Below are 22,851 nucleotides of genomic sequence, written 5' to 3'. Positions count from 1 at the left end.
ATATACTAGAGATAAATTTAAAAAAAGAAGCAGAAGAGGAGAAAGCATGATCCAAGAATCAAGGAGTTAATGAAGGACACGAATCCACCATGATTTTCCAAAACTTTCACTAAATACAAACTATTTCAAACTTACAAAAAAGACATCAAAGTATCACTACACTATCCAAAACACAGACTCAAGATGTGATTTTCCCATATTTGATGGATATCTTTTTGTTTTAGGAATAAAATGTTACTAGCAATCCACTTTGAGAGCCCTCAAATTCCAAGGCATTTCTCTGACTGCTCAGTGTTGCAAACTGTCTAAAGTTTGACTATACTCTAGATCTATGTTTTTTACAAATCAAGACATTTGTTTGCAGTCAGAGAAAATTTTTTTGCAGTCAGAGCAAATAAAATGTTTATTTTAACTTTACATTAATAGTATATTTCCTTTTGAAATTTGCATTTTTCACTCAATGTTAGATTTCTCCTCAACAGATTGGGAGGTTATCATTTTAATTCTAAGTTTTTAGTAGTTAAAATGCTAACATGCCTAATGGAATGATCGCAGTCTGATGTTGAGCATCTCTGCCCCTTCCAGAAAAAAAAAAAAAAGAAATTTCTAAGCATTTGTTCTGATTGTATTTTATATCATCTTCCACGTAATTATTGTCTAGATTTTAATGGCACTTTATTTTTGAGTCAGCTCCCAAATTAGCCAAACAATTACATAATGTTTAACAGTTAATCCTTCCTGGATTTCACTACATGTATATAGATTTCTCGGCCCAGTACTGTTCCTTAATCCCACTCCTTCTCTATAGATTCAATTCCTTTCAGTAAGAAATCGATTCCTTGTAAGTTCTACTAGTGAGGGTCTATAAATAGAAAGCTCTATCTTTGTCTGAAAATGTCATTTCCTTCATCTGTTCATATGGTTGGTTGAGTATTGCATTCTAGGTGAAGAGTGATTTCTCCATTAGCAATTTGAGGAGGGTATTTTTTGTTTGTTTGTTTTTAGTTCTCTTCTTGAATCTATGGTTACTGATGAGATGATTGCTACCCGTCTAATTGCTCTTCTTGTTTGGTATTCTGTCTTTCTTCCAGGTTGCTTTTTAGATTTTCTTCCTTGTCACTAATGTGTTGTGATTCACCACATGATTTTTAGCCTCAGAAGACAGAGCCACAAGCCCAGGGTTTATGTGCTATTATTTAATTAGAGTACAATCCAAATGAACAGGATTGCAGAGCATAAGCAGTGAAGCAGGGAAGGAGGATGATCCAATGTGAAAATACAGAATCAAGCTGAGACCTGACCCCTAGGAGTCCTATAAACTGGATCTCAAAGTCATGGGGAAGGAATCTGAAGAAAGGAGAAAGAATTCACCCACCACCTCAGCATGTGGGGGCACTGAGAAGTTGCTTTGTTAGTATCCTCACCTGCTACAGTGACTAGAGAGGTAGGGGATAGGTGTAGTGGCATCATGAATAGTGAGAAACTGTCAGCTTGTGCGCCATAGTTCCACATTGATTTAATGTGAAACAAGGGAAGGGTACAGCTGAGGGTAAGGTGTCTGATACAGGTGTATTGTTATACACTTGTTTATCTAACCCGTGATTCTATGTACATCAATCTGATAATTTATTTCTAACTTCATGCCTAAAAAAGTGTTCACCAAGTATTTCTTCAAACAATTATTGCACTTACTTTATTTTCACCTTCTGACAATATTATTAAATGAATGTGAGTATTCATTTTGTTTTTCATTCCTTTAGCATTCATATTTTCATTTAACCTCATTGTAGTTTTTCGATTTATTTTCAGTTTATGAAATTCAACTGCAATTTTATCTAATGTCTTCTTTAAGCTTTCTATGGAGAATTGAATTCCAGTGAGCACATTTTTAAGCTTTTTTTCCATATCAGTGAGATGCTCATTACGTTTTTATCCTTCATTCTGTAAATGCGGTATATTGTCTTGATAGATTTTCATGTGTTGAACCATCCTTGCTTTTTGGGAATAAATCCCTCTTGGTCATGGTGTACAGTCCTTTTAGTGTGGTGTTAAATTCATTTTGGTAGATGGATTACAGCCCATTTTTGCCAGTTCCAGTTTGTCTTTGATCTCTCCACTTCACATCATCTCCCATTTCTGACTGCCAGCCCTGCTGACTTCAGCACTGGCTCCAGAGGCAGAGCGAATGGATTTACATAGAATGATCAACCAATTCGCACTATCACATACGGTTTAATCCGTATAATATTCTTTATATCACTAAGTGGTTCTACTTCTCTGATCAAACCCTAAAACAAACATTACCTAATATTGTTAGACATTCTAATCAAGGAAACGGGAGAAAACCTAACTATAAAGTATAGGAACAGAAAGAAAACAAACAAACAAACAAATACATTAATTTTTGAGTGATGTTTTGAACACAAATATGTGATAAAAATTTAAAAAGCTGGATGAAATGGGTCACATTTTAGTAAAATATGTATTACCAGAATTGATTGAAGAAGAGTGTGAAAAACGAAAGAGAACTCTATCTATGAAAGGACTTTCATTGCTACTGCTAGTGAATTGCCCACATTTCCATATGGTTTGACTTGGAGATCCCACCTCCATATTCTAGTGTTGGGCATGTGACCAAGACCTGGGCAGTTAGGATTCCCTGGACTTGAGGGTTAACCAGAAGTCCGAAGCTGAGACAACCTGTTGTATAAAGGCTCTCTCTTTGCCTGGGTTCGGTACATTGGTAATATATGAAAATAGAGTTGGTGTTGGTCGTCCACCCTTGCCACCCTTGGGAGAAAGCATTCCCAAAAGAACAAAACAACTCAGAAAGAAAAACATCCAAGACTGAGAAAATTACATTTTCTATTCACATCCTTTGGGCTCCCATACATACCCGTGTCTGAGGCTATAAGCAGTCCCAAACTTTAGAGTATTCTCAGTCAATAAATTTATTTATACTTTGAAACTAATTTGTAAGGAATTCTCTAAAATTACAACTTCTGACTAACGTAATAACCATGATAGCAATTGTATAAGACTTCCAAGAAGTGAGTTTTCTTGCAAACATGTAGTGATGGGTATATATATACTTTCAAATTCAAATACTCTGAATCTCTTTTCCTATAGCTGAATTTTGAAATTCATTTTTATTGGAGTTTAAATTACAAAAGAAAGTAGGCTCTGGTTCAAGATGTTCGTGGGCAGGAGCATACACTGCCATTACGTTTGCCTCTGAAGAAGCCATCATAATGATGGTGAAATATGACAGAAAAGGAAGCCCCATAGTAAAATATGCAACGAGGGAGCTTCAGCTTAGGGCCTGTACACGTGTCTGTAACGGAGGCAGAGTTTTTCCTCTACCTGTCAAAGTTTGCCAGGCTGGTCTAATAATTAAACTCACAGAAAAGAGTTTAACAAGAGAAAATCAATTTAATTACATATGTATGTGAACCCCCAAGAGATGAGCCTTCCCAGCAGTCATGCTGTTCATGTGCCATACTGAGCTGAGGAGAAGTGGTAGGAGTGTGGGGCTTCAAAGGGGACGAATACATTTCACAGGGAGATGGAAAGAACAAATGTTTGGTAAACAAATATTGGTCCTGCCTGGCAGAGACAATGGGACACAGAGAGGACTTTGATCCCCAAGCCCTCCAGCTCCCCCCAGCCCATCACACCTAACCCATATCCTCTGTAGTTATCAGGGACATGAGCTCTCTTCATGCTATAGGTCCTCTTTCTAAGTTCTCTTCGGCAGCAAAGGGGGAGGTAAGAATCAAATCTTCTGGGTCCTCTGTTTCTTAAAATAATCAGCCTGAAATAATCTTCATGCCAAAGAGACCCATTTTGGAGTGGCACATTTTGTTCCCCGACATGCCCCACAGATCTCCTGAGTAACTCAGGATGGCAAAAGCAGAAGTGGATGAAAGTGTATGTGAGGCAGTCATTCCACTTACAGCTTTCTGCTTCCAAGCTGAATGGCTGGCAGAAAGGCATTTAGCCACCCATTTACCAATTCTTTCTCTTAAAAGGGAGTGTTTCCTTTAAAGAAATGAAAAGACTATATCCAGGGTGAACTACATAGGCCAGTATGATTGTTAATGTCCCAGATCAGAGCCTCATTCTTTCAGCATTTATAGGTCTTCAGAATAGTGGCAGGTGTCCATCTGTTCTTGGGGAAATTATGCCTTTCAGAAGCCAAACCCTAACCACACACACAGAGACCATAGCCCCCTTTCTTGACTATGAATAGAAAACAAACTATTACTAGATGTTCAGAAGAATGTAAACTCCTAGAAAGCAATGGTTTTGTAATTTTCACTACAATATCCGTAGCACCCAGAATACTGCCTTGCCCAGAGTAGGTACTCTATAAATATTTGTTGAGATATTTGAGAAAGGTGTGACGTAAGAGATTATAAGATAAATATTAAAAATAGAAAACTAAATCCAGGGAAAATGGGAATAATTCATGGAATAGGAACGAATTTTAAAAACGCACATGAGAGAAATATGAGTCAATGTTACATCCATATCAAGTGGAGATGATGCAATACAAAGAATAATTAAAAGATAAAGATAATGGAAATTGTTGCATGATTTCAGATTTCAAATGCAATGTCAAAAGGAACATATCCATTGCAAATAGAGATGTAATGCAATAGATAAATAGTACATGTTATACCTGTAATATGGAATCTATTCCACAATTTAAAAAAAGATAACTCTATTTATATATACTGAGAAACAGCAATCTTCATTTAGATCTTATTCATGGAAAAAGTAAGTTACAGAACAATACACTGAAAAAAAATTCCTATGGATGAAAAAGTTTGGGATGGGTATATATCATAGTGGTAACTGTGATTAATTTAGTTAGTATAAGGGAATAGTGGTGTAACCGTACGTGAACTTCCTTTCTTTAGCCTGCATTCTGCTTTAATCCAAGCTAGTTTTGTTTATCCTGATAGAACTCTAACTCATTTGCATTCTTTCCCCAAATCTTCCTACCTGTGCTTACACTGTATATCCTTTCCTTTTAATCAAGCCCTTAGGACACTAGTTTCTGGTCAACACCAAATTCACTAAGAATAAAGCTTCAGGTCTATCAACCATGACTAGGGTATAATAACTAAACCTCACACATTGAGTAAGGGTTTAATTCAACAAAGCTAACATTTTGCCTTCAGTTATGTTTTAGTTCTGGACTCATGAAGGCAGAATGGGCCCACAGATCGCATCCCTTGAAAAGCAGACCAAACAATGCCATGATTGACACTAGGCCATGAAGCCACTGTCAATTGCTCCCTGCCTTAGCCTTGACCAATCAGTTGAGCCTCCAGCCCCAGCTTCCATAGCAACCATGATTAATGGTTTTTCCTTTATATAATGTAGCCACTAGAAGTCATCCAGGAGCCAGGTTTTTGAGAGCACAGGCCCACCTGTTTCTTCAGACTTGGTGCCAACTCCTTAAATAAACTTTTTTACTTTCTTTGCTGCAAACTCCTGCTCGTGTTTTCTTTTGGCTTGGAAGCGCGCAGGCAAGCGGACTCCTTTGAGTCTGCGGTAACCATGGAAGAAATAGAACTAGAATTGGAAACCAAAGTAATCTTAGGAAAGACTAATTTATTTGTATTTGTTTTTTAAATGATCAGAACGTACTCGTTCATCATTCCTTGTTTAAACCTAAAGTTTTAACACAAACTTGTTTAAACACAATGTTTTAAAATTTCACGTAGAAGTCAATGATTAATAATTTGAAAACATTTTCAAAGTGTTTCTTCTGGGAAAAATATGGAAAATGGAGTAACTCACTGAAATGACTGAAACCACAACCTTAAATACCATCTTCAGCTAAAGACAAAAGATACTGGGGGTTGGGGAAGTCAGTTACAGGAGGTTGCCAGGAAAAGCACTGTAAAGGAGGGTAAAGTTGTTATGCAGATTTAAGTTGCTTTCTGCATTGATAAAAATTTCTAGAAATAAAGTCATATCCCTCTTCTTGGTACATACAGGGAGATACCCTTACAAATGGAGATTTCCCTTACAAATGTAAATATCTTTTGTAAAGGGTAACTGCTATTTGGTTTTCAGAACTTCTCACCTGTCTGCTGTTTCTTAAAATTAACTGGCCAAAAACAATCCTTATGTCAGAGACATATTTTGGGGAGACAAATTCTGTTCCCCTACAATATGCCACTGATTCCCTTGGCCTTCCTTCCAGTATTTCCTCTTCTGTCATTGCTGATGCTTTGGAATCGGCCAAGCTCAAGGTGACTCATGCAAGGTGCTACTTAATGACAGCTCGTAAATGGTTCTTTTCAAGCCTGCCAGAGACCTTTCAGGACTGAAATGAGAGCCAAGAGTTATGGGAAGTGCTGGCAGTGATTGCAGTCTTTACATCCAAGCACTTCCTAAAAGATGTAATAGGCCCAGATACGTGGGAAGAAGCAGACACAAGAGAAAGAATTCCTAGTCAGAGCAAGGCTGGAGGGGAGGGATAAAAACTACCTGTGAGTGTGAGGGATATAAATGATGAACGTCTAAGTATTACCTTGTCTTGTGCACCTGAAACTAATAAGAATAAATAAATAAATAAATAAATAAATAAATAAATAAATAAATAAAGCTACCCGTGAAAGACTTTTACCATATACTTAAGACGTAAATACTATTGACTAAGTCAAGAAGAAAGGAGAAAATGGTGCATCTTGGGCTTATGTGGCAGTGTTTTGAAAGCAGGCCTTCTCCTAAACAATCCCTGTCCACGCAAAACCAGATAAAAAAGGATGTTGACAGGATTATGCAATATCATCCACACTAGGACACGGAGAGAAAGAGATGTAAGAGGGTGTTAGAAACGTGATTGCATTGCTTCTTCAAACATATTTTAATATTTGAGCGGGATATATAATTCAAAAATGTATAAAAGAGGATCTGCCAACTCCTGGAATTTTAAGTGGGAAAAGACAGATTCTACGTAGGTCACAGTTTTCTCTACTCAGGGAATTCCTCCCCACCCCCAACCCTGTCTCCCTTCTCTTGACCACAATCACATTCTCTACTTTCAATATCCATTACGTTAGTGACATTTCTTAACTACCATATCTTATTAGCAATATCCCCATTCTACCTTCATTTCTCCTATTTCTAATACGTTATCCAATATAAAAATGTGTCTTAAATATATGCTAGGCAAACACTTTTAATGGATTGCATTTCTTTAGATATATGATATATACATTACGAGCTCTACATACATTTAAGAAACATTGATAAAAACAAGTAAGATGATGATTTTCCAATCCACTTATTCCAATTCAAGGTCTCAGTGGCCAGAGTCTATCCTGGCAGCTCAGGTGGCCAGGCAGGAACCCACCCTGCACAGGAGACCCTTCCATGGCAGGGAGCATCAGACACCCACACTTACTCAGACTGGGACAATTTAGACACGCCACACCTTACATGCACATCTTTGGAAAGAAACCAGAGTATCTGGAGAAAACCCATACTGACATAGGGAAGATGGGCAAACTCTGCACAGATAGTGGCCCAGGCCAGGAATCAATATTTTTTTCTCATCAACATTATAACAAAACATTGTTTAATATTAACATATTGTATATATATCCCAGACTTCTTAGCCACAATTCAAGCTTCTTCTTGATATAAATGAATCTACCTTTTAAGCTTTAACTTGCAGTAGTTCATTAAATAATCATATGTTCTAAAGAAATAGAGGATGTATCGTCAAACTTATTTTTCATTTCCTTTTATTAATCTATATCGTTTTCATTCTGTACCCCCACCTGCTATACTCTCTTCTTTTTCTATGCATTCAAATCACACACATACACACACGCACACACACACACACACACACACACACCCATATAAGTTTATACCCTTCCCTGATCATCCAAGATAGAAATAGTCCCTTCTTCAACAAATTGCAATAACATTTGCTTAGAATCCATTTGATTCTATACATCTCATTGAATTACAGTTATTTTTGAAATCATAAAATCATAGAATATTCTAGATAAAATAAACTTAGGAAATTTATGTCTCCCTGTATCTATAGCTTGTGGCAGGGCCCAGGGAAAGTCACCCCCAAATCTTTTACAAGAGCATGTTGATTATTTTGACTTAAAGTTACTTAAGAAACTGGAAGTGTAAGAACCCTATGACCTCTCTCTCTTTCTCACTTCCCCCTAAAAGCAGGAGATAAATCTCTCATGGGAAAGGTGCTCTCTCTGCACTAGAGGATAACAAGAGAGGCATCCTATCATCAGAGGTAGGCAATTCAGGGCTGAGAAGCATTTATAAACAAACCTTGTTATTTTTTCTTTTTTACTTATTTACTACCCAAGCCCAAACTCTGATTAGATTCCTCACTAATGAGCACCCAAACCTAAGTTTCTTTGTCCTGTCAAATCCTCACAAATTTATTGTTTGTCTAAAAAGCAAAGAGCTCCCTGCTTCGATCATTTCTCTGAGCATCATTTACAATCTCCTGTGTGCACATATTAAACTGGTTTTTCTCTGGTTAATCTGTCTTATGTCAATTTTATTATTAGTCCAGCCATAAGAACTCAAGGCAGATATGGAGGAAATTTGTCCCTCCCTAAAACTTGCTTGACAAAAAGAATCACTCGGAAAGGTGCTCATTGAAATACAGATTCCTGGATGCTGCCCCAAATCTATGTAATCAGAATCTTTAGACTCTGAGCATCTGTACTTTTAACAATGATCCGGATGAGTTCATAACCACCCAAATGTGGGAAATATTGGCCCACTCTATTCCCCTCATTACATAGTGAGGGAACTGTAATCCTCTGCCTAAAGATAAGCACCATGCCCAGAGATCATATGGGTAGTTAGAAGCAGGACCAAAACCAGTACTAAGGTAATATGCTCTTTCCAAGGCATACTTATCCCATGCAGGATTATGAGCTTTAGAGAGAAGAAGTGGGTCTTTGGCTCCCCCCATCCCTGCCTGGCCACTGTGGTAATTTGCATAATAAATTGCACATAACCACATTAAAAAAAAGTGTGGTGAAGTAATTTTAGGGATGTAACCTTCAGACTCTATGTCAATATCTTCCAAATAGGTTAATAAAAATCATGTTCCTGACACTAGTTTTATAACTGAAGACACCAAATTTAAAAAGAAACAGAGAGAACTGAATAAATGTATACTTTATTTTGAATAAATACATGTACTTTATTCCTGAAAATTCCCAGAACTCTCCTGCCAGTTGTCAGGGACCATAAAGTATTTTAATTTCAACTTGATGACTGGGAAATGCATAAAGTGAGTTTCCTCAGTAGCAGAGCATGTGGACCTGATGAGGAGATAGAGCACCCGGCTGATTAAAAAAAAAAAAAAAAAAAAAACACAAAAAAAAAACAAGCAAAAAAACCCAAAAAAACCCTAGTCCCTCTATAAACACAGGAGGGAGCTATGAGATTTGAAAAGATAAAACAAACAGAAGGGGGAGGGGCCGGTGGTAACATTGTGTCTGTCAAGGCATACTGTTGTAGGAAATAATGAGCACGCTTCTAATTTTCCAACTGGTGATATAGGATTGTTTCATTCACAATTAAGCCTCTAGGTTTTTGTAGTGTTTAGCTATTTTGTATTTTTTAAAAGCCCAATTGTACCTTTTTGGCATCAGCATTTTTCCATCTTTGCTATGTCCCTGCACTTGTTTCGATCTAGCAAGCTTAATGTCATTTGATAGGATGAAAGCAGACTATCTTCTGAGAGCTGAGTGCTTCAAGGGCACTCATCCATTTTATGAGGAATTTCTATCTCTTTCTAGTACTTCTATCTTTTTTGCTCTAGATTATAGAATACAAATGAATATATTATAAGGTCTGAAACCCTGTCAGAAGAAAAAAAATTAACGCTTCATACTATCTAACATCCTAAGACGTAGACAGAAAGCTATGTTAAATATGAGATGATATTTTACCTAAAAATAAAAATAACTACCATTTAAAAAGAACTTACCATGTACTAGACACAATAATAAGGATATACATACATACATATATACATACATACATACGTGCTCTAAGTATTTTATTTAGTGCCCACAATATTTAACATTATTTTATTTAATAGTCACAAAATTGCCACCAGAAAGGTGCTTTTATTTCAGTTTTACAGATTAGGAAACTGAAACATAGAAACTTAAATTAAATTTGTCAAAATGAAATGTCAATAAATAGATAACACTTGGTTCAAATCTTGATCCCCCTGACTCCTATCTTAAGCAAGAACCTTTAATTACTCAAAGTATGCTTGTAGGTGCAGCCTTATTAATCTCACCTTGGGAGCATGTTAGAAATACAGAGTATCTGGCCCCACTTAAAACTATTGAATCAGGTTCTGCACTTTAACAAGTCCCTTGGCACAACTCAATAGCAAAAAACCAAACAATCCAATTAAAAAATGGACATAAGAACTGAACAGACACTTTTTCCAAAGAAGACATACATATGGCCAACAGGTACATGAAAAGATGCTCAACATCACTAACCACCAGGGAAATGAAACTCAAAACCACAATGAGATACCGCCTCACACCTGTCAGGATGGCCATCATGTGTATCAACAAACAACTAGTGTTGGCAAGTATGTGAGAAAAGGGAACCCTTTTGCACTGTTGGTGGGAATGTGAATTGGTGTAATTACTATGGGAAACAGTAAGGAGGTTCCTCAAAAATTTCAAAATAGAACTACCTTATAACCCAGCAATTCCATTTCTGGGTATTTATCTAAAGAAACATAAAACACTAATGCAAAAAGATACGCATCCCCATGTTCATTGCAGCATTACCTATAATAGCCAAGACATGGAAATAACTTAGGTGTCTATCAATGGATAAATGGAGAAATTGTGATAAACAGAAAAAAATCAAAGTTATGGGAAACGATAGCTGGCAGAGTAGATAAACACTGTGCTTCCCTCATCCTTGAACACATCAAAATTATAACTAAATTATAGAACAATTAACCTGGAGAACCATCTGAAGTCTAGCTGAACAGAAGTTTGATAACCAAGGATATAAAGAAGAAGCCATGTCAAGACTAGTAGGAGGGGCAGAGATGCAAAACAGGCTGGTCCCATACCCACATGTGGAGGTTGAAAACCAGGAGAGATATCTCGGCCACAGAGGTTCCCCATGAAGAAGTGAGGGACCGCAGTCCCCCACAACAGGTTCCCCAGCCTGGAGTACTGGTGCCAGGAAGAGGAGCCCTCACAACTTCTGGCTTTGAAAAACAGTGGGTATTCCAACCGTCCAGGTGGGATGGAAGGCGGCATGAAACCCAGCTGTCCTCTTAACAGCCTGCACAGATTCCTACCCTGGGCTCTGGTAGAGGGACAGTGACTCTGGGGGCGTCAGAGACATATGGGGAGAGACTGAGTTATGTAACTTCAGGGTGAGGACTGGAGGGACAGTCCACATTTTCCCTGTATGAGGCCCTCTTCCCATGAAGACTGCAGACATGCAGGCGGGCGCCATCTTACCTGTGTTGAGCCTGCCCCCACAGGCTACAAATGAATTAGATTGGTCTGCTGAGCTACGCTTGCGCCACTCTGCTGACTGAAACCCCACCCAGCCCAACTCCCAATGGCAGGAGGCTTTATCAGTGGCTGAACCTTACAGGAGCCAGCAGGTGGCAGCAGGACTGGGAGTGTCCTGACTTTTTGCAGAGCGACCCCAGTCCCAGTATTGGTGGCAGCCATCCTTGGTTTGCAGTGTGGCCTCTCCCAAGCACTGCCAGGTACAGCACAGGCAGTGGCCAACCATGGATCGCTTTGTAGCTACTACCACGTAGTTCCTGGCTGATCACAGGTAATAGCTGACCTGGGCCTGCACCAGAGACCTTTCTAAGAGGCCCCATAATGAACATATTTGGAGGTTGGCTTCAGACCACAGCAGAGCACCACCCAATTAGCCCCACAAGCAGCACACACAAAGGGTGGTCTCAACAGGCACCAGAGGGCAAATCCTGTTCCATGGGGTAAGCCCCTGCAAGCAGCCCATAAGCTGTGGATGTGGCCAAACTCCACAGCCAGTCAGCCTGAGGGTCAATACCACCCACTGCCATGCCAACAGCAATCAAGGCTCAACTATAACAGGAGGGCACATACAACCCACACAAGGGACACTCCTGGAGCACCTGGCTCAGGTGACCAAGGAGACTGTACCACTGGACCCCACAGGACACCTACTCCATAAGGCCACCTGGCAAAACTGGGAGACATAGAAGCCCTAACTAATACATAGAAACAAACACAGAGAAACAGCCAAAAGGAGGAAACAAAGAAATACGTCCCATATGAAAGAAGGGGAGAAAACTCCAGGAAAAAAACTAAACAAAATGGAAGCAAGCAACCTACCAGATAGAGAGTTCAAAACAATGGTTATAAGAATGCTCAGGGACTTAGTGAGAACATCAACAAAGAGATAGCAAGCATAAAAAAAGGACATAGAAACCATAGAAAAGAACCAGTCCAAAGAATACAATACCCGAGATAAAGAAAGCACTAGAAAGAATCACCAGCTGTATAGATGAAGCAGAGGATCAAATCAGCAATTTAAAAGAGCATAAAACACCCAATCAGAACAGCAATAAAGATAGAAAGAAAGAAAGAAAGAAAGAAAGAAAGAAAGAAAGAAAGAAAGAAAGAAAGAAAGAAAGAAAGAAAGAAAGAAAGAAAGAAAGAAAGAAAGATAGTTTAAGGGGCCTCTGGGACAATGTCAAATGTACCAACATTCACATCATAGTGGTACCAGAAGGAGAAGAGAGCAAGCAAGGAATTAAAAACTTATTTGAAGAAATAATGATGGAAAACTTCCCTAGCCTGGTGAACAAAATAGACATGCAAGCCCAGAAAGTGCAGAGAGTCCCAAAAATGATGAACCCAAACCGGCCCACACCAAGACACATCATAATTAAAACGGCAAAGGTTAAAGACAAAGAGAGAATACTAAAAGCAGCAAGAGAAAAGCAGTTAGTTACCTATAAGGGAGCTCCCATGAGACTGTCAGCTGATTTCGCAACAGAAACTTTTCAGGCCAAAAGGGATTGGCACAAAATATTCAAAGTGATAAACAGCAAGGGTACTCTACCCAGCAAGGCTATCATTTAAAATTGAAGGACAGATAAAGAGCTTCCAGACAAGAAAAAGCTAAAGGAGTTCATCACCACCAAACTAGTATTACAAGGAATGTTAGAGAGACTTGTGTAAGATGGAAAAACAATCAAAATTATGAATAATAAAATGGCAATAACTACATATCAACAATTGCTTTCAATGTAAGTGAATTAAATGCTCCAACCAAAAACATAGGGTGCCTGAATGTACAAGAAAACAAAAACCCTTACATATGCTGCCTACAAGAGACTTACTTCAGATTGAAAGACACACAGACTGAAAGTAGAGGAATGAAAAGTTATTTCATGAAAATGGAAAAAAAAAAAAAAAGCTGGGGTAACAGTACTATACCAGACAAAATAGACTTTGAAACAAAGGCTATCACAAGAGACAAAGAAGGACCCAGTAATCCCATTTTCTGGTATTTATCTGAAGAAACCCAAAATGTAACTTTGAGGGGACATGGCATCCATATGTTCATTGCAGCCTTACTTACAATATCCAAGATGCGGAGGCAGCTGGGGTATCTGTTGACAGAAGAATGGATAAAGAGTAGGAGGTACATATATACAGTGGAATATTGATGAACCAGGGAAGGGAATAGGTTCTTGCCATCTGCAGCGTCATGGATGGACCTGGAGGGAGTTGTGCTGAGTAGAGTATAGCAGACAGAGAAAGACAGATGCAATGTGATTTCACTTATATGTGGAATCTAAAGAATGAAATAAACCAACAAACAAAACAGAAACACACTCATAGATACAGAGAACATTTTGATGGTTGCCAGATGGGAAGGTGGTTGGGGGGCTGGGTGAAAAAGGGGAAGGGATTAAGAAGTACAAATTGGTAGTTACAAAATAATCACAGTGATGTAAAGTATAGGGAATATAGTCAATAATATTGTAATAGCGTGGTACAGTGTCACGTGGTTGCTGGACTTATCATGGTGATCACTTCTTTAGTTACATGAATGTTGAGTAACTATGGTGTATGTACACCTGAAACTAATGTAATATTGCTAGTTAGCTATATTTTAATAAAATTCTTAATAAAAAAAGAAATTGTGATAAACAGTATACCGCATTTTATTGTGCTTCACTTTATTGCACCTCACAGATACTGTGTTTTTTACAAATTAAAGGTAAGACCCTACACCAGCAAAAAGATTATGACTCACTGAAGTTTCATATGATGGTTAGCATTTTTTAGCAAGACAGTGTTTTTTAATTTGGCTATGTACATTTTTAGACATATGCTATTGCATACTTAATAGAGTATAGTGTAAAGATAATGTTTATATACACTGAGAAACCAAAAATTTGTGTGACTTGTTTTATTGCTATATTTCCTTGATTGCAGTGGTCTGGAATTGAACCCACAATATCTCGAGGTATGCTTGTATATATACAATGGAGTAAAATCTGGCCGTAAAAAAAGAATGAAATCTTGCCATTTGTGACAACATGGATGAACCTTGAGAGTATTATGCTAAATAAAATAAGTCATAGAAAGACAAATACCATATGATCTCAGTTATATGAAGAATCTAAAACAAACAAACAAACAAACAACCTGAGCTCAAATGTACAGAGAACAGATTGGTGGTTGTCAGAGGCTGGGGCCGGGGGGTGGGGGGGGTTGGGGGGGGTGGGAGAGGGATGTGTGACATGGACGAAGGGGATCAAAAGGTACCAACTTTCAGTTATAAAATAAATAAGTCATGAAGATGGCATGATGACAATGATACTGCATTGCATGTGTGAAAGTTATTAAAAGAGCACATCTTGAAAGTTCTTGTCAATCACAGAAAAAGAAAATTTTAAACATTTAAAAAATAGATGAGACAAGTGCCCTGGGTAATTTTTAAGTACATTAAAATTTGAAAAACACTGTTATAAAGGTCTAGAGTGCCTATCCTCTTATAGAGCTCAATGCCATATGTTATTAAATTTAGAAATCCAAGACATACAAACTAACTGGTAGCTCAAACATCATAGTAGGCCCAAAGTATGATTTTAAAAATGAGAGCACTACCTTTGTATCACTCACATAGTTTTAACATTTAGTTAGAACATGAAACTTCTTGGAACATGTGACTAGCTTGCCTCCATTATTCTTCATAAAATATTTAGGGAGTTCTTATTTAGATAACAATCTATGAGTGACCATCCACAGTGACAAAGAAGAGCCCTTGTTTTCCAGGGACTCAAAGTTAAAGTTGACTGTCTGTCTTAGAATACAAAATAAACTCTTCAATTAAAAACAATAATATTGTGATTCCATACAAATCTGTTGAGTTTTACACTTGAAACCTATGTAATTTTGCTAACCATTGTCACCCCAATGAACGTTAATAAAAATAATAATAATAATAATAATGGGTAATTAAGATCGCCTCATTCTTCCTGTCTCCCCTTCACCATTCCTCCCTCACCAACATCTCCCTCTGTTTTAATTCGCTTGAATATTGAAATTGTTCTAGTGCTTCCTTAGGAAAGTAGATGCCAAGATCCTCCAATATTGCTGAATCTCTCATTCATCCCTCCCGGGAGGCACTGAGCACAGGAAAGCCTGTGGAGTTTGAGAATTATCAACTTCATACAATAAGAAAGTGCTACCTAGCTTAGCCCTTTCATTATAACTAATGTGCTATTCTCCGTCCCCATGGGAAAGCTTGGTTCTAATAATAAACTCTCCATGAATATAAAGAAATAAATTGAATTTTTGGAAAGAATGAACAGATTCTAGGGAAACATGCCCCATAGCCCTTAGAAGTTTCTTAATGGAAATGAGGAGCTGAAGAAAGCAAAATTGAGTTTAAAATCACCCTCCAGACGAAATTCTCTGACAGTTTATTAGGGTCAGTTTCACATGGCCGTGTCTGGCTGTGATTTATGCTTGTTTCTCAAATGCATAAAATACTTAATGACCAAATAAGATCCTTTCAATGAGAGATATTTACTGAAAACAATATTATTTTCTTTAATTCAGTATAACCTTAATAGTTCTAAGTAATCTGGAAAATGGGGGGGGGGGAGGGAAGTTAAGTATAATGGACTAGGGATTCTTTTTTTCTTTCATATCAAGTTATTTTAAAAAGGAAGACTCCAACTGCTTTCTTCAGGGTCTCTCATCTCTCATTACTTTTCATTCTCTTCTCTTTCTTGTTACTATTTTTTTCCTGACTGCACTATATCTGTTTTCAAGATCTTTTGATGCCAAGTGGTACAAAAAAGTTGTTTTCACCATCCCTGAACCCTTGGTGGATATTTATACCATCATTTACAATGAGGGCATCAGTCAAACTCAAGGCGCTGTGATTATCACAGTCACTGCAATGAAACGTTGGTGTTTAGCTGAAAGAGATAATAGATTGACTTGGTTCAGCTAAACTGGGAGCATGAACAAATTTTAAGAGTCCAGGAAAATGAAAAGGAGATATCAAAAGTTCAAAAACCTCTATTTCTCAGCATGTTTTATTTATTTATTTTTTTAAATCAGGTAATAGACCAGTGTTTGAACAGAAAGGGTCAACAGCTTATCGGGAAATAAAATCATTTTATAATACAATGTCACTTCCTTTCTTTTTTCATTGTTCATATTATAGAGTGTTGACTAAAGAAAAAGCCTTCAGTAACCTTCAGCTCACTTCCTGATTAAGAATATTAGAAGCTAAATGTAATACTAATATAAAACAGTTCAATTCTCATATTTTATTGATGCAGCATCTGAGATACAGAAGAGTAAAGTACCTCTCCCATAATCACACCACTGATTTTTGAGTCAGTCCTAAAAATGCAGATGTCAGCTCCATGCTATTTTGATCACACTATGAACTAAATTATGACTCAAGTTTTTTGCTTTATATCTAGTTTCACATAAAAAGAGAATTAGGACAACATAAGGAACATTAAAGCCAACCCATTTTTCTGCCTTAGTGGATGAGATTTATATTTCTTTCCAGTAAAGCTCTTGAGGAATGATGACAAACAGAGTAAGTCATAAATTGCAGTTCAAATTTAAGGTACACGAGACCAAAATCAACGCAGGTCATGGAGCTGACCCTGATAAATGAGCAAATTCATCTTATTGACCATTTCAACATGAGGATTAAGTTACAAAGTACAAACCAGAACAGAATCAGAAGAATTCAAAAAGGACTGAGAAGGACCTCAAGATTGCATTGTTATACTGCCACGCATCTGATTTGATCTAAAAATTTTCTTTACTTAATAACGCTTTAAAACCACAAACATAATTGACTTAGAAGGTAGACAGTTAATTCAATAATAACATGGGACTTCAAGGGGGAAAAACACAAACAAAGCAAAAAAGCAAGAAGAAAAATATTCTGAAAGATCTCATTTGCAAAATGAAGCACTTAATTTATCAAGCAGGAGAACATAAGAAGTTACTTATAGCCTCTTATTATGGTTATTTATTGTAAAATAGATATGTACCTGACTCAAGGTATTCATGATTCTAGGAAGGCAGGACTAACACAACTCATTCTCAGTTTGTTCACACATTCTGCTTCATTTTCTGCACTTCTCTAATTTTTCTGTGCCTTGAAAGATTTTCCCATTCACACTGCATCTCCCAGGCTCTCTTGGCTTCACTTGGAGTTCCGCCAAAGAGGAACAACAATTTGGATACAAGTGAGGAGAAGAAAGGTTGGGGAATAGCTTCTCCATGCCTTTCATTCCCAGCACTACATGTTGGGTAATTTCTGAATCCTTCCACGACTAGCTCTCCCACTGGGCAAACCCACTTCCAAAGAGCTAATTCTCACAAATTTTGGTAACTTTTTTTCCAACTCTTGCCCTTAAGTTTTAGAGGTGGTAAAAGCTTCATGTTGTTGCTCCTCTTTGATTAAAAATCATCCTTTGAAAAAAAACAAAAAACAGCCAGCTTTATTAAGGTGTTTATTGAGAAGACTTCCAGAACTGCTTCAGGAAGTGGCAAAACGATGGGATAAGTATGTTCGAAGTGAGGGGAAGTATTTTGCAGGTGATTAATGGCAATAGGTCTTTTACTGTAACATACCTTTCTTTAAACATTCACCGTATGTTTTGATCACACTTCATAAGCTACCTGACAGACAGACAGACGGACAGACAGAATTTTTGTTATTAAAAGCATCATGAGTTTAGACTAAAAGGGACAGAAACAGTTCAGCATTAGAAGAATTCTTGGTACCCTCAATCTCTGCACACAAGAAACATACTAAGAAAGCTGATCAGCTATAAACATGGACCATTTACTTTAAGGAAGATAGGATGACTCAGAAGGCTGAAATAACAGAGGCCCAATCGGTGACCTAAGGAACAGGACTAGGCTCTAACCAAGAACCTGGAAGCGTGTGCCCCGTTGAATTTTAAAATTACTGTGGACTATTCTTCCTCTTGAACAGATCTTTCAATTAAGGTTCTCCTACAACTAACTCAATATTGTATGTTAGATGTGAGGCGTGCAGATAACCTGTCTCTTTATGTCACAGGTCTTCTGATTGAGGGGAATAAAACTCAAGGAACTGTACCTGAAGAGTCTATTCTATACCTAGACCTAATTAAGATGATGTTTTGGATGTTCATTCATACGTTGCCATACGAGGATAAGATTTGGGTGGTCTTGGAAGGGGGTGAATGTACTTTTTCATGTGAGAAGAATGTAAATGCTATCTATCCAGAGGACTGGCTACGGTAGATTAAAGGTGGCTGCAAGTCCTTCATACTTCTTTTATTGAGAGATTCTTTTTTCCCTCCTTTGAGCCTAATCTGGCCTATGGTTATTTTGATCAATGGATTGTGCTAGAAGTGATGCAGAACTCATACTATATACTGGCACAGGCCTAGACTTTAAGAGGATTGGTGTTTCTACTATGGTCTCTTATAAACCTGAACTGCTACGTAACAAACCTAACTAGACTAGAAATTTGTCAGGCTAGTTACATGAAGTGGCTTTGGAAAAGGGAGGGTTGGGGGGTGGTGGATGGGAATCAACCGACACCCAAAAGTTCCAGAGGAGCCATCTGTCACCTAATTCAGCTGATATAATGGATAAGGAGTAAGCCCTACTGTCCCCAGTCTGAATTCCTGTGCCTTAGAATTGTGAGATAATGATAAATCGTTAGTTTTAGCACACTAAGTTTTGATGTAGGTTGTTATACAACAATGGACAAGAGCACATATTAATAAACTCACCACGCAGAAGATGCTGAAGCTTGCAAAGAGCACAAAATAGTCAATGAAGGTTAGATATACTTAATCAAATATTATTTTCTATTTTCTATTCCCATTGTAAGCTCATTTATTGGAGTACAATGGATATGATTCATCAGAAAAGATGTCTTGCCAACAGTTTGATGAAATATGATTAATTCTAAAAACAATTTTTAAAATGAAAGCTACACGAATGAACTTACTATAACAGATAGTATATTGGGTCAATTAATGAGGAAGCAGTAAATTCTAATAATCTGGGTTATATTTAGTTATATAATTTGGAATCACAGATCATCACATCTTTGACTCATTTAATGATGTTTTTTCAAACACAAAAGGGGACCCATATTGAGTTTCTGATTACAGTTCACACCTTGTTGATAGCTCTCAATCTCCATTTGCTTGTTAGTATTATTAAATCACCCTATCTGTCCATGATTTGTTTTGGTATTTTGTTTGTTTTTGGGTTTTTTTTTTGTCTCCAAGGAGATAAATGTTTCTAGCCTACATGAATTGTCATTGCAATATATTTCAAGTTAATAATTATATACGCATATATGTTTATCCATAACTACAACTGGGTCAGAAAGTCAGAAAATATGTTGTGGTCATAAACATACATTTTTTAAAAATTGTATGGAATTGTTTTTCAGGTGGTGTCAGCTCTAGAACTAGCTGGCACTGTGTCCAACATTCTAATGTTTCTAAGCACCCACACATATGTGTTACATTAGAGATGAAAAGAGGAGGTGCCTCAAGCAGAGCGAACCTGAAGAAGGCATTGCAGCCATCTGGATCAAGCTTGCAACCTTCCCAGATTGCGAATTTCTCAGTGCTAAGTCATGGAGCTCAGACTGAACACTCAAAAGCCATGAGTTACAGTCTCCCTCCTCCCAATATAGACAATCTGACCTCCCTTAAGGTGGACAAGCTGAATTACAGCACCATAACGCACAGCCTGCGGCACACCTTTGAAAAGTATGGGGAAATAAATCGGCAATGTGTTCATCCCACGGGACCGCTTCACTCAATGGCTTTGCCTTCTTATGCTTCGTCCACTTCCATGACTAGAGCCACGCTGAGGATGCCAAGAATGCCCTAGACAGGATCAGGCTGGATGGCCATGAACTGCAAGTCCAAATGGTGCGTTATGGTCCTCATCCAAATCCCTAGAGTGCCTATTACCTGAGAACTCCTCCCCGCAGCTGCAAACGCCAGAGCCGCAGCCCAAGATGGCGAGGCCACTCCAGTAGCAGCAGCACATCCCGATCTCTGGTGAGATCTTGCTTCAGCCACCAGAAGCCTCCATCTTGCTTTTATGGTCGATCTTCATCAAACCCTGAATCCAGATCTACTCGTCGATCGGAGTCCAAGTCTTCCTCTGTGTCCAGATCTTCCTAAGTCCGGGTCTAGAAGCCCTCCACCAGAAGAAAAGTCCAGCTCACAATCCAAGAATCCCTTCAAGCTACCTAAAGAGGAAAGGATGGAGCCCGGCTAGGATAATGAATCATTAGCAAGCAGCCTGACTGAGGACTGGGGACCCAGGAAGAGAGCAACTTAAAGAGTCCTTAGAACAAGCCACTTTCTCTTGAAAAGGTTACTCTTTTTTTTTTTAATATCAATTATTTTTTTAATTTATTGGGTGACAACTGTTAGTGAAATTACATAGATTTCAGGTGTACAATTGTGTATTACATCATCTATAAATCCCATTGTGTGTTCACCACCCAGAGTCAGTTCTCATTCCATCACCATATATTTGCTGCCCCTTACCCTCATCTCGTTCGCCCCACCCCCCTTATCCTCTGGTAACCACTAAACTATTGTCTGTGTCTATGAGTTTTTGTTTCTCATTTGTTTGTCTTGTTCTTTTGTTGTTTTTGGTTTATATACCACATATCAGTGAAATCATAGGGTTCTCTGCTTTTTCTGTCCGACTTATTTCGCTTAGCATTATACTCTCAAGATCCATCCATGTTGTCACAAATGTTCCTATATCATCTTTTCTTATCGCCAAATAGTATTCCATTTTGTATATATACCATAATTTCTTTATCCATTCATCTATCGAAGGACATTTTGGTTGTTTCCATGTCTTGGCCACTGTAAACAAAGCTGCAATGAACACTGGAGCACACGTGTCTTTATGTGTAAATGTTTTCAGATTTATTGGGTAGATACCCAGAAGAGGGTATGTTGAAAAGCAGAGGTGATAAGGGACAGCCCTGTCATGTTCCTGAACGTAGAGCAAAGGGCTTCAGTTTTTCACCATTAATTATGAGATAAACTGAGGGCTTGTCATGTATGGCCTTATTATGTTAAGGTATTTTCTTTCTATACCTATTTTATTAAGTGTTTTAATCATAAATGGATGTTGTATCTTGTCAAATACTTTTTCTGCATCAATTGATACAATCATATTATTTTTGTCCTTTATTTTGTTTATGTGACGTATCACATTGATGGATTTGTGGATATTGAACCATCCTTGTGCCCCGGGGATGAACCCCACTTGGTCGTGATGAATAATCTTTTTAATGCATTGTTGTATTCGATTTGCTAGAATTTTGTTTAGGATTTTTGCATATGTATTCATCAGAAGTATAGGTCTGTAGTTTTCTTTTTTTGCGTTGTCCTTACCAGGTTTTGCTATCAGGTAATGTTGGCCTCATAAAATGAGTTAGGGAGTACTGTCTCTTCTTCAATGTTTTGGAAGAGTTTGAGCAGGATTGGCATTAGATCCTGTTTGAAGGTTTGGTAGAATTCACTAGTGAAGCCATCTGGTCCCGGACTTTTGCTTTTTGGGAAGGTTTTGGATGACTGATTCAATTTCGTTACTGGTGATCTGTCTGTTTTAGATTTTCCAGTTCTTCATGGTTGAGCCTTGGAAGGCTATATGTTTCTAAGAACTTTTCCATTTCTTCTACGTTGTTGAATTTGGTGACATATAGTCCTTCATAGTATTCTTGCATGATCCTTTGTATTTTTGTGGTGTCTGTGATAACTTCCCCTTTTTCATTTCTGATTATGTTAATTAGTGTCTTCTCTCTTTTTATCTTAGTGAGTCTAGCCAAGAGTTTGTCCATTTTGTTAATCTTCTCAAAGAACCAGCTCTTTGTCACATTAATTTTTTCTATTGTCTTTTTGTTCTGTATTTCATTTAGTTCTGCTCTGATTTTTGTTATTTCTTTTATTCTGCTGACCTTGGGTTTCACTTGTTCTTCTTTTTCTAGTACTTTAAGGTGTAACATGAGGTTATTTATTTGGGATTTTTCTTATTTCTTGATAGGCCTGTAATGATATAAATTTCCCTCTTAAAACTGCTTTTGCTCCATCCCCAAAATTTTGGTAGGATGTATTTTCATTGTCATTTGCTTCTATGTATCTTTTGATCTCTCCTCTAATTAATTTCTTCTTTGACCCAGTCGTTTTTTAAAAGTATGTTGTTT

This window comes from Rhinolophus hipposideros, assembly GCF_964194185.1.
Source record: "Rhinolophus hipposideros genome assembly, chromosome: X".
Lineage (NCBI taxonomy): Eukaryota > Metazoa > Chordata > Mammalia > Chiroptera > Rhinolophidae > Rhinolophus > Rhinolophus hipposideros.
This window is presented reverse-complemented; position numbering follows the sequence as displayed.